Source organism: Camelus dromedarius, chromosome X (genome assembly GCF_036321535.1).
Source record: "Camelus dromedarius isolate mCamDro1 chromosome X, mCamDro1.pat, whole genome shotgun sequence".
NCBI lineage: Eukaryota > Metazoa > Chordata > Mammalia > Artiodactyla > Camelidae > Camelus > Camelus dromedarius.
Genome location: NC_087472.1, coordinates 93,975,819 through 93,989,425, shown reverse-complemented (window position 1 = coordinate 93,989,425; position 13,607 = coordinate 93,975,819). Strand labels below are relative to the sequence as shown.

General features: G+C 35.0%; 1 pseudogene; it reads right to left on the bottom strand.

Moving 5' to 3' along the window:
* Nucleotides 1–12,023: 12,023 nt before the first annotated feature.
* Nucleotides 12,024–12,485, bottom strand: LOC105099151 (small ribosomal subunit protein uS15-like; annotated as a pseudogene).
* Nucleotides 12,486–13,607: the final 1,122 nt, after the last annotated feature.

Here is a 13,607-nt window from a genome sequence, read left to right as displayed (position 1 = left end):
ACATTTTTATTGATATTTTCCTGGCATATCCTTCCAAGGGCAGGAATTGGTTTTAAGTAAAACAGTAATGAAGAACTCAATATAGATTTTCGGTTCCTGTTGAGTATTAGAACCTGTAACGCTATTACGAGAGAAGGCTCAGTAGGTACTGTCTCTGGAGGAACAGGTAAGTCGTGTCCTGTAAAGCGGACAGAAATGTGTTCATTCCACCACGCATCTCTTTATGCTTTTATGATTTTACAACAGTTTTGAATCAACTATTTGGGTACTCCTGTAGTCTCATTTGTCCTGTTTCTGGTAGAGGAAATAGAAAGATGAACACTCACAGACTGAGAGATGATTCTGTGTCAGAGATGTATTTATTTGTTGTCATATATACGTAAGTGGCTGTAACAGGAAACTGGATCCACTCTCTAATTACTGTCAGAAATAATGGCTTCTGATTAACTATTTCAAAATCAAAAGCACCACCAGCTCATAGAAAACCAGTCTATTTAAAACATGAAGCAATGTAGTTACCTAGTGATATATATTGTCCATGGTTAAAATGTATCTGAAGGTTTGACATTTTTTGAATGGTAGAGTTTGACATTTTGTTATTTGGAAATAAATTATTTGTACTTCCACTACACATGAAATTTCAGTCAAAAACTTAAGTTGAAATTTAATCTACCAACGTAAGATAAAAATTTAACCTAACAGTAATTATGCTTTTCCTCTGTTTCTATTTTCTGAATCACTTTGTATAACACAGGGGTTATGTTTCCTTGAAAAATAACTAATATAAAATTATATCATCCCAGTGCTTCATTTGAGTGGTTCATTTTGACTGATTCACTTTTCAGTCTTTTTTTTCTATTTTTATTCTGAGTTTCCCTTTTTAAGTTAAACTTCTAAGCTATGCTTTTATACATAATTTTTCATTTTTAACATTTTTGTCAAATGTATGGGCATAGTTTTTCATGATATTCTTAACATTTTAAATGTCCACGATATCCCAGGTGGCTAACTCTTCCCTGGGTTGAGCCATTTACCTGGCTCTTTTAAATACCTTCTATTTCTTTGCTGATATTTTCTCTGTTTCATTTATTTTAAGCGTTGCTCACTGAAGCATTTTTATGGTAACTGCTTTAAAAATCCTTCCCAGATAATTCCAACATCTGAGTCATCTTGGCACTCCCATCTCTGGACTACGTTTTCTCATTCAGGCTTTAATTTTACTGATTCTTGGTGTGACTAGCGATTTGCAATTGTATCAAAGATTTAACGAATTCCGGGTAAATCTTTGCTTCTAGCAGGCAGTCACCCTGTTTGGGGTTAGCACAGAGGTCCTGGCCCACTTTTGAGGGTATTGGATCTAATGACAATTTAATTTTCAGAGACTTTGCTCTCCTAATCAACTCTATTTATGAAGTTAATTGCTCAGATAACACTCTGAACACCTGAATATTATTCCACACTACAGTTCAGTTCTTGAACCGTTAGGTGTGATAATTTGGGTCAGTTTCACACGTGCATTGCTCAGTGGTCTGCCCAGGACTTCCTATGCAAGTTTAAAGCATCTCTTTCTCCTGCTTCTTCCTCTCTTTGAGATTCTCCAACTCTCTAGTTTAGAAGGTAAGGGGCTCCTCTTGCCATCACCAGCAGAAGAGCGTCAAGTCCAGACTTCTCACTCAGTCTCCAAGGACCTCATGGCGGAAGGGCTTGGGGGCATCCATGGTGTTTGGTTATTTGTCAAAAAAGTTTCTATTATCCTAGGTTGCCCCTTTTCTCATCCTGTAACTGAGAAATCAGGCTTTTCTTTGGGCTTCTTTGGGTATGTGCCTGTTTGGTGTTCTATATTAGACATTAATCCAATGCCCAATCAGGCTATATAGAACATTAAAAACAAAAAAGAAGAAGAAGAAGAAGAAGAAGAAAAAAGAATAAATAAGAAAAGGAAAAAAACAAGGAACTTGCTGTCACGTCACTCCTCAAGACCACAGAGTCCCTACCCAGTCTGCCCTCTTCTTTCCACATTTCCGAGTCCTCCTAGGACTGTCTTTAGCTGTACTTATCAGGGAGGAGCAGGGAGAGATGAGTTTATTCCATTCTAGCTATAAGTATGTAGCCCAGTATGTAACCTTTTGCATCTTTTTTTTTTTTCACTTAGCATAATGCTTTTGAGTTCCATTCATGTTGTAGTGTGTATCCAAGATCTTGCTGTTAGGAAGAGATTTATTTTATGGTTCTAGCTTCAGGTTCAAAAATGAATAATTTAAACTTCTGTGGCATAAGATTACTCTCTTATTGTTGTATTTTTGTTCATTACTCTTGGCTGATAAATTGGGAGTACATTTTTTTTCCAGATTGGCGTATATTGCAAAAATATTTGAATTTCCTGGAATATATTTCATCCAACATTTTTATGTGCTTGTAATTGTTAGTAGTGGAGATGGGGATCCAAGGGGATTTGCATCAGTTCAATCTACTAAGATTATAAACTGCATCAAGTCCTTTTTGTAATAAACCAAAATAGACATAAATAAGCAATTGCCTTTTATAGAAAACTGTATAATATGGGAAAATGTGTCACTTACTTTATTTCATTTAATCTACACAATGATGTGAGGAAAAAGTAGTTAGGGTAGATTTTTTTAATTGCCAATTTTATGGGAAAGTAGACATCAAATATATTTGGGTAATTCTGATTAGGCATTTGATTAGAATGTAAAAAAGGCAAAAAGTAACCCAGGTCTTCTACTTCTTACTTCATATTCTTTTTGCTTCAATTTACTGCTAAATAAAGTGAAGCTTTCCCAAATTAAACTTTGAACACCATGCATGAAAGTAGATGTGTAAAATTTTAATAGAAGAACAAAGGAAGTTTAATTTAGCTGGAATACAATAGCTAGTTGAAATCTCTATTAAAATACTGTTGAAGATGTATATTATTACATTTTACTTTATAATTTTAGTAATTAAAATTTCTCTAACTGCATTGTACAATCAGTTTCATATTAAAGTCATTTTTAAAAGGATGCATATTCCTCTTGGAGCAGCTTTAGCCTTTATGTTTCATGGCTTTTTGCTTTGTAAATATCCTTGAAAAGAGATTTGGTAAAATAGGGCACTTAGTGCCCTGCTTGCAAAACACGCAGAACTATGAAGGACCCAGAGAGATTTACCACACAACTGTTAACAAACAGGTTTAAAACATGTAGTGTGAGGTACACAAACCCTGCAGTACACACTACAGTACGGAATGTCAATCAGACAACTAAAAGATGACATATCTGTCACAGTCTGAAGGTGAAGACAATTTATGAAAGCTAAGGTTTGTTCAGTGACTAAATAAAAGAGACTGGTAATAATAGTTTTGTAGTTAACATGTATAATATTGCAAACTAATATTTAAGCTATTTGAAATAGAAATATGATTCTTGTTAAGATACTCATATCTAGATGCTTGCATTTGGATATTCCAATGAAATTAATAAAGCTGGCTAACACTCAACATCCACATTTGGAAGAATTCAGTTTCTCAAGCCAGTTTTGCTATTTTCCAGTTATTTCTTCAGAAAAATGATATAATACATATGTATATTTCAAAAGCAACTTTTTGGGGGGTTGGAAATGTGCTATGTGTTTATGGCTATGTGTATATGGCTATATTTTTTGCACGTTAAGTTAAATAATATATTTAAAGTGCTTAGTACAGAACTTTTTCTTCTAGATTATTATGATAGTATAAAAATAGTAATTGATCTACTTAGTTCAACAGCTCTTCCTAAGAGCTATTTTAGGTTTTGGATGAGAAATTATCAAGTAACTATGTTTCCAGAATGATATCCTATAATTCTATAATCCCTGCTCACTAAAATGCGTCTCCATACAAGCCATCTCCACGGAGTGAGTTTGGGGTGTGGGAAAAGTACATGTGTTAGGTTTCTAGGTAACTATCTGATCTGTAACTCCCAGGAAAAAAAGAAAAGGGAGGAAGAGGAAAATTATACGGTGAGACACAGCCTACAATCCATTCCTTACGATAGTTGCATCTATGCAGCAACAATGTCTAAATGCCCTAGGATACACATTCCAAAAATCTTATATTCTAGAAAGTTTAACTACTTTCCTACCATCTTATCTGCCAGCAGCTATTGCATGTCATGACTTAATTCTAACCAGTTAGGTGAGCAAATTCTCAATTTCAGATCAAGGCCAAGAACAGGTGGTTTTGTTAAAATAGTTTTCCATTGGCACTCACATACAATCTATATTTATTAATTTTTTGTGTGTGTATGAGAAAAACTCTAAAGAGAGATAGATAGATAGATAGACAGACAGATAGACAGACAAATTATTTACAAAAGCCCAATATGGTCTATAAGTTTTAAATTTTTTTCATCAGACACCTGCACACATGTTAAATCACCCCTCTCCCCTCTTCAACACATACACACATACACATACAACCAGAGTCTAAAGAGATGACAAAATTCTATTTCAAAACTATTCTAATAGAATGTATTAGTTTTTCTCAGTTTTGCTCCTCTCATTTTCTGCATATTACCAAATCAACACTTTGTCACTGCATTAAAATAATTTTGTTAAATCAAAATCAACATTTTGTGAAACTTTAAAAGGTTTTAGTAAGTGGAATATTTTTGCATGTGCTTATAAAATAGCTAATTATCAGTATATATTATGAAAAAATACATAGTATGAACATTTTAATTGCCTAAAATATAATTTTCTAGGTTCTCTGATAATTTTTCCTTCCCCTCTGTTACTCATGATCACACTGCTCTGCACATTATCCCCTCTTTTTGAAAACATAAAAGTCCAGGTAAAATACCATTTCATTTATTAAGCTTTTCCTAATCACTTCTATAAAGGTATAGCACCCATCTCTCTGTTACTATAGTAATTTCTTCCTGTTGCTCTTGAAGTTAGTGATTATCTGATTGGCTGTTCCCCACTAGGTTGTGATCTGCCTGCTGGTAGGTACCATGTCTCCTTTATATCTTCAGAACATAACATAGTGCCACACACAGAGTAGGTGTTCAGTAAATATTTTCTCAACTGAAGCAAATTAATCTTTCAATATTAATACAAATTCTAAAATGTTAACACACATATACAGACATTATATACGATTAGAAAAAATAAAGCCCTCTGTTTCATCTTCCCCAGTTCTTTATAAGCAGCTTATGTTTGAATGGGAATATTTTCCTAGACTTCTAAAACCCAAATGAGATTTTAATTATACATGATAGCAGACTATTGTGTGAAGGGATTTTCATTTCACTGATTTTAGTCTTTCCTTATCTTAATGGGATATTTTTGAGAAATTTAGTTTCCCTTTACCTATGACTAAAATGTTTACTTTAAAGTCATACTAGCTCTACCTAACAAACTTGGGTGTATGAAAGATGTTTATGAGTATACTCTGAGGTGGTACAAATTAGATGTATAATTTTAGAATACTCAAACTAAAAATTTCAAAGTACTCTAAACCTGACACTAAGATATCATTATTCTAAATTTTAAATTTTACATGAAATTATATTTTGTGAAGTGAATGAAGGTAAGACAATTTAATGTTCTACTAACAGCTACACAATAATGTCTCTCTTCCTTATAGCAGTCATTATGTTTGGAATATCTTTCATTTGAGTTGTACTTCCATATATATTTCTTAATGAAGTATACAAAATATTGAGAAGTTAGTTTGCCAAAATTATATTGGATGTTCTATGAACACAAGCTCGACTCCCAAACTATTCTGTAATGTAGACACCATTTTACAGATGAGGAAACTCATGTCAGAAAGATTAACTACCTGGATATCTTTATCATAGGACATCTTTATTTTAAATTTTCTTAATATTTCTACTTCCTTTGTGAATTTTTCATTTTAAAAAGACTTTAAATAGCTTGTGCTTTCCTAATAGCTAACAGTTAACTTAATAAATAGGCATACTTAATGTTCCATTTGTTATGGTTAATATCACTATTTCAATTACTAAAAAATCAGAACCTACTAGTGCAAACTGAAGCAAAGAAATGTAGTATATTAGTTGTTTCTAATGCAAGGCCAGGAAGACTATAGCAGAAATTGTAAGATGTTAAAATATCATCATGATCTCACTAGCTAAGTTCTGAAAACTATGGAACTAGTTTAAGCAGAGAGGGAGTGATGGTTGACAGCAGAGATGCTGCAGCCAGAAGACCTGGGTAAAAAAAATCTACTCTTAAACAAAAAAAAGAAAGAAAGAAAGAAAGGAAGAAAGGAAGGAAAGAAGAAGGAAAGGAAGGAAGGAAGGAAGGAAGGAAAGAAAGAAAGAAAAAGAAAGAAAGAAAGAAAGAAAGAAGAGAAAGAAGAAGAGAAAGAAAAAAAGAAAAAGAAAAAGAAAATCTGTTTTAACTTACTAGCTTGTCAAGTTACTCGACCTTCCTCAGTTCCAACTGGTTGTGAGGATGAAGTGAGGATATATACAATTTAGAATAGTACCCAGCACACAGCGAGCACCAGAAACAAACTGTTGACTGTCATTTCCTTTCTATTTGACAAGCTCAAGGGCTCACCCTCTGCTCTCCTTTTTCCCCGTCATTATGGCTTTTATAGCACACTGTACTTCTCCTTGCTGGTAATTTTCAGAATTGTAGTCAGTAGATTCTGCCGTGGAGAGTAAGCTAATTTTCCCTGTAACTGGTACAAACAGAAAACAAGATATTCAAGAATCTCTGGTTTCATCATTTGTCCACTGCTTTTCTTCCTCTACAGTTTTCCCATGGGTAAATTTTCTCCACTCTCCACTATTCACCCTCATCTCTACGCTGATCACATTCAAATCTCTTTCTCCAGCAACAAGCTGTCTCTGATTGAGATGTGGTCACCAAGGAGGCATAAGATAGAAATGTGGGTGCTGGGACTGGCTACAAATTCAGGACTGGCAACAAGGGTTCATTCAGGGTTAGCAAGCAAGCGACCTGATAGTAATTAGGGTAGTTTGGAGAGCGAGCCTGCAAGTGAGGTGAGACAGGGAATCAGGGTATCGACAGAGCAAGGGACCCCTGCCTAAGCTTGCATTTTTTCTGAATGCCGAAAATCAGGACTAAGGTCAGGCAAGAAAGCTGTGTGCAAGTATACCTGAATCCTTGAGAGCAAGTGCCTCCTTCAATGTTGCACCCTAGGTGCTTCTCCTTGGCTCTAGTCCAGGCTTTGCAGAAAGCACCTTCTCTCTACACCCAAACAAGAGTTATCAAATCTAATTGAACATCATAGTTACCTATGGAGTTATTCTTGGGTTGTTTTTTTTAAATGCAGATATAAAAATGCAAATTCCTACATCTGCACTTCAAATACACTGAAGTAGAACCTCTGAGGGTAGAATTCAGGAAACTGTATTTTAAAAAAAACCACCTACTTCAGTGATTCGGATGGATGAGGTCTGTAAGATTCACTGGCCTTCAGCACTGAGGTGCTATCCCTTCATGCCTAACCTCACAGCTTGATCCTGGTAGATAACTGGGTAGACGGTATTAATAAAACACACCCTTTTGCCAGATGCATTCTAACATCATGAAGTCTAAAGCTAGCCACTTGCTTGAGTCCAGAATTAAAACGGCCAGGGAAGGAAGAAGAATATGTCAACTGAAATAAAATCACACAACCTGAAAGTCGAGAGTTACGTTTTATTAGGTGGACATTTCTGAGGACTCAAATCCATTGAAGCCCGGGATGACAGCCTCCCAGATTGCTCTGAGGGACTGCTCTGAAGAGGTAGGGGAGGAGCCAGGATATATAGGAGTTTTACAACAAAGACCAGGTAGTCGGAACATTAAAAAGAAAACCAGACATCTCAAGTTAAAGAATTTAGTGCTCTTCTGTACGTATGGGAAGGAGCAAAAGTCTGGGCTCATTAAATTCATTCCTTTGACAAGTACCTAGCCATCTAGGGCCAGTCTCCTGCCCTTTCATATTCTGAGTCCCCTCAGGGTGGCTGCAGGGGCTGGCCTCCCTGCTTGTCTGCATCCTGAGGTGGCTGATGACTTGATGGCCACAGCATTCTTTGTTGACTGATACAACTTGCAGTATTTTTCATTCACAAATACAAAGTTACATGACAAAGGGTGAGGATACCAGGACAGGGAAGAACTGGGGCCACACCTACCTAAGGCCCCAGCTCAGGTGTCACCTCTTCAGGAAGCCTTTTCCTGACTTGCTCAGACCCAGGCCCACTTTTCCCTTCAGAGATGCTCCACTGTACAACCAGACCTCACTGAAAAGTTTAACATTCTCTGTCTCCAAAACTTCACCTGAAATATCCAACTGTCTAATGGCCATATCCAACCAGATACATAAAACACATCCAAAACATATTCTTTTTTTAAAAATTGACGTATAGTTGATGTACTATATTATATAAGTTTCAAGTGTACAACATTCTGATTCAGTTTTAAAAACATGTTCTTTTCATTGTAATCTCATTTATAGGATAATATCCAAAGTTCTTAACATAACATATAAGACATGACATGATCTAGTTCTCATCTCTCCCAGCTCTCCCTTCCTCATATTAAATTGCTTGTGGTGCTTCGGCATAAGACATGCCAGTTCCTGCTCTTATTATCCTAGGATGCCCTTCAAGCATAACAGGATTTCATTTGATCTGTGTAACTTTTAATTTTAGACCCAATTGGGCTATTTTCCTGAAACCTTCAAAACTCCATTGGGTATTATTAGCTTGCATTTTCATTTTCCCAGATTTTATATATATATATAATGTGTGTGTGTGTATATATGTAGAGAGAGAGAGGAAAAACATAACAAGTCACCACTAGTCATTAGGTGGACCTGATGGATTCACCTTATACCTCATGGTGATAGAAGAGTACACAAAAAAGAAGAGCCCATGGCTTTCGAAGCACAATGACATCACTAATTCATTATTATTGCTCAATCAATGGGATGGGCCATTAGATTAGCAATGCTTACTCAGCGAGTAAATACATGGAAAGCTAATAAACGGTGAATAATGGAAGTTACCTGATAAAATGAAGAGTTAAAGAAACCCCGCCCACTCACCCAACACACATAAGTACTGTAGTTTTCAGGGGTGATGAAAAGTCCTAACCACAAATGCTTCTTAGATTCTACCTTGTCCTTCCTAATTTAATGCAAACACTGTCTGTGGATAATAGGATATCATGTATTGTGCATCTCATGAACTCTTTTGAAAGGTTTTTTAAAAATTATTATTTCCACATCAGTTTAGCTTGCTTGAGGAGTTTACCTCTAATAGTACTAACATGATTTTAAAAATCAGTTTATATTTGTTATGAGTCTCATTTACGTGTTGTACATTTATCAACTCCTATACGAATCTCTCAAAACTGGGCAGTTTCATTGTCAGTCAAATAGAAGAAATTTCCTGTGAGATAAAGATATCTGAAGACCTGTTTCCAATCTTTTTTGATTCCTTAAATACAATTGACTGAAATCGTTAGTATGAGGGAAAAAAATGTATCCTTCCCTATTTTGTTCTTGAATTTGTGTGAACACAGCTCATGGGATAGCTTATATAAGGGAGAAAAACATTCAAAATAGATGAAAGAAAAATGAATAATTATGTATATAAGATACATTTTTAAGATATCAGATTGGTATTAGTTTCTATATATAACGAATTCATCATGGTCTCTAAAAAATCCTCTTTTATCTTGCTTAGAAAGAAATAGCTCAATTACATATTCTAAAAGGCAATCTACAGCATTTCAAGTATGTGGGATGCTTTCTAATTTTCTTTAATTTGTAAGGAAGAATTAGCATGTAAATAGGTAATTAAGAAAAGGCATAAAAGGCTATGATAGAAACTAACACATTTAGAATAAGATTAAAAGTTTATTTTCCTATTTTTTGCAGCACAGAGAAGTAACTAGGGTAGAACATTTATATAGATGAGGAATAAATCCTAAGGCTGTGCTCTTGTAATCTGTTTCCTTATAGCTTACGATTTCCTTTTTAAAACGTAGGGAAAAAATTTAAGCAATCCCTTCAAAATCTTAGTGAGAGTGGATGTCTATTTGATGTATAACAAATGTCATTACACTGAGAGGCAGCTGTATGGAGCTAGCTGTGCTCATTCACTTACTGTAGGACTTGATTTCACAAGTCAGTTTTGCCGACCTTGTGGTTCAAATCTGTCATTCAGCTGTATTTAAACTTACTCCATGTCACGGATGCTCAGACAGCCAAAACTATGACTATTAAATCTATTAAATGCTTGTGTATGACCCAAGATAGCAGTATAATACTTAGGGTTTATTCAGAAAATAAGAGATAGCTCGGTGTGATTGTAGAATTGATGGAAATCATGGGGAATGCTGTAAGTAATGCTAGAAAGGAAGCTTGGGATCAATTTGTAACGGATGCGGAATGTTATGATAATATCATTATTTAATGGCAGGTCGATTATTTTTAGTTTATATCCTTTTGTCTCTTTGTTTTATTTTCACTACTATACCAGAAGTGGTATAATGTCATAGCACAGTGTGAAAAATGGACTACTTGTATGTGGAGAAACCGGAAGCAGAGGTATTAGGCTAAGCCTAAACTAAACTCTGGAGAAAATCAGAAAGGGGTTACTTCTAAGGAACTGACTTGGGAAGAGCATGTAGAAAGTCTCTGGGATGATGGAAATGTTTCATATCTTGATGGGAATTTGCATCTGTTTCATATCTTGAGGGGTTGGTTACACAGTGTAGGCTATTGTCAAAACTCAAGGTGCAGTACACTTAAGATTTGTTCACTTCACTGTGTGTGACGTTTGCCTCGAAGAATAACAGGTCTGAAAACAAACACTGACTCTAGATAAAGATATGCATGCTGATGTGTTTAGGGGTAAAATGCAACAAAGAACAAGACAGATTGATGTATGGAAACAGGAATGGCTAGACATACGATAAGAGAGAAAGCAAATATAAGATGTCAGGAACTGTAGAATTTAAATGGTAGTCATCTGGATATTCCTGATTCAAGTGTTTCAAATTTTCTATTTGGAAATTTTCACACTCAAATGTTGAGCGAAAATAAACTAGATCAAATTGTGCAAAATACTTTGCAAGTGGTAACAAGAACCACACTCTGCCCTGAAAATCAATGAAAAAAATAGTTAATGGAGACACAAGTTTGAAAAAGGTCATACTATTGTAATAATAAACAGGCTCCATTACAATCTTGGAAATTTCTGTGATAGTAAATATATATTTTCTGAAAAAGACATAGCTAACATGACACAATGAATAATGTATACTTTTTCTGTACAAGATATGTACTTTATACAAAAGTAGAACAACTTTCTAGTTGAGCTGGACTAAGTATTATTTACATTCTTAATAGGGTACGGGTGGGGGATAGAACATAGTGGCTTCTGATTATTCTAGAAAAACAAAATGATCCCAATGGGAAAATCGAAAGGTACAGACAGGTAACTTACAGGTGAAATAAGATCACTACCACCAGAAATATAAAACTAAAGGAAGATTCAGGGGACTTCAATATGATCCTAGTGTTTTTGTTTTAAGTAATTCCTTTGGAATACTCTAACATTTTCTTTATCCTGGCTGGGTAGGTAGAAGGCCTTTAAAAATGTCCTCATGCCTTAGAAAACATAATGTTTGATCATTTGGCTGGTTCATCAGAATGTTCTTTAATTTTTTTTTCTAAAAATGTGTATATATGTTATTGCATTTATTAAAAGAATGCTGCTTAAAGCATTTCAAACATTTAGAAACTGATGTTCTTTAGGGTTAATGCTCATTTTCTGCAAATATTATAAAGATTAACTATTAAGCAAATCCTAACCATTGACGATCATCCAAAATGAATTTATTAGTTAAGTATTAGGATTACTGCAGGGATTATTAAAAGGTAATTATTGAAAAATATTACATTTATAAATTGAGTCTCACCATGGTTTTGGCTTATTTTTTTTCTAGTTACACAATGATTTTATTGCTTGAGTACACAGACAAATTTATGCAACCAGGGCAGAGGCTGTGGATGACCCATATTTCCAATTGTGGGGGAAGACTCGTTTGGTCTTACAATATTGAGCCAACGAGTGAATACGGCTCTCAATCAGAATCAGATGGAATTTAGCATCTTTATTCTTTCTGTTCCTCTCAAGATGCTTTCAAACAGCAACAGAAATCTTAATTAGTAATAGAGAGCCTCAGGAAAATCAGGAGCAAGTCCTTTGGACTTAAGAATCCTCAAGATTCTACTGCCTGTCACAAAACATACTTGTGTTAATGCCTTGTCAATCTCTCAGGACCACACCAATTTGTGATGGAGTCAGCCCCCTTCTTGGCCAGTGTGTAGATCCGCTCTTTCACGTTGTCACACATCAACTTCAGCGGGGGTGGGGTAGGGGGCTGCAGCAGTAGGGCAGACTGCACTGGGACAGGCCCTTCCTGGGAGCGTGCGTATGACCCATGATGGTGGCAGAAAAAGGAGCCATTTTTGGCTTGTTTAGATTGTGATATTTACATTTTAAAGTACTGGCATTATGCTGATCTTTGGAAAACAAATTTGAGTGAATCTGTTCCTAATACTGAAAATGTAGAATGTGTATGACTTATACTATATTTCACATCTTTTGTATCATGTAGTTGTAGTCCTAATAAGTATTACCACCAGTCTACTTAGATTTATTTGTAATGGATTCAGATATGTCAGGTAAAATTTTTTTTTAAAAAAATTAGCTTTGACCTTCCTCGTTCTAGTTTCTGAAAAGCTGAAATGTTTCTTTCATCTGGAGATTTTAAGCCGTTGATCCTCTTTCAAAAATCCCAAAAGAAACATATGGCAAAATTACATCGTACAAGCTTTCCACTTCATCACCTCATCAGAAATTGAAACAGAACATTAGGAATTCAGCCAAGAGTTGCCATCCAAAGGCCATACTTTTTGAATGCTGACTCAACTCCAGCATTAATTATGGGTGCATATGATGGTTACTGATATATCTTTGGAACATCCAGAAATTGCTTGAGAAAATATAGTAAATTATCCTTGTCAAATATAGAACAGGTACTCAAATCTTTCCGAAAGGGAAAATGAAAGTGAATTAAGGAGAAACATCCTCTAATCAGACTCAGATTTAACTTTCAAGTATGTAGCACAGCTACATACTTTAAAAAATTAGCTTTGAATGACGTTTGATGATTTTGTTTCACTGGAACTTAAACATACATGTCACATTTGATTTAAGAAATAGGTTTAATAGTCAAAATTAGTTCAGTTCTTTTAAATAATTTCAGTCGTTAAGTATACTAGATATGAGTTTTTTAGAGTGGAACAATCTCCAGTAAAAGTGAACAGAAATATACAGTATTAAGAATATTTCATTTAAATATGCCAAGCGAGGCAAAATTAGCAACAGAGCATTAGCTATAACTATTTCCTGATTCCTGGCAGGTCAAGGACAAGCAGAGAGAGAGAAGGAATGCAGCCACAGCATAATTTCCAGGTCTACAAGTTCCTTTTGATTTTCCTGCTTTTTTTTAAACTTTATATTTCTCTCTTGATTATATTCATGTTTCCTTTGTTTTCTTAA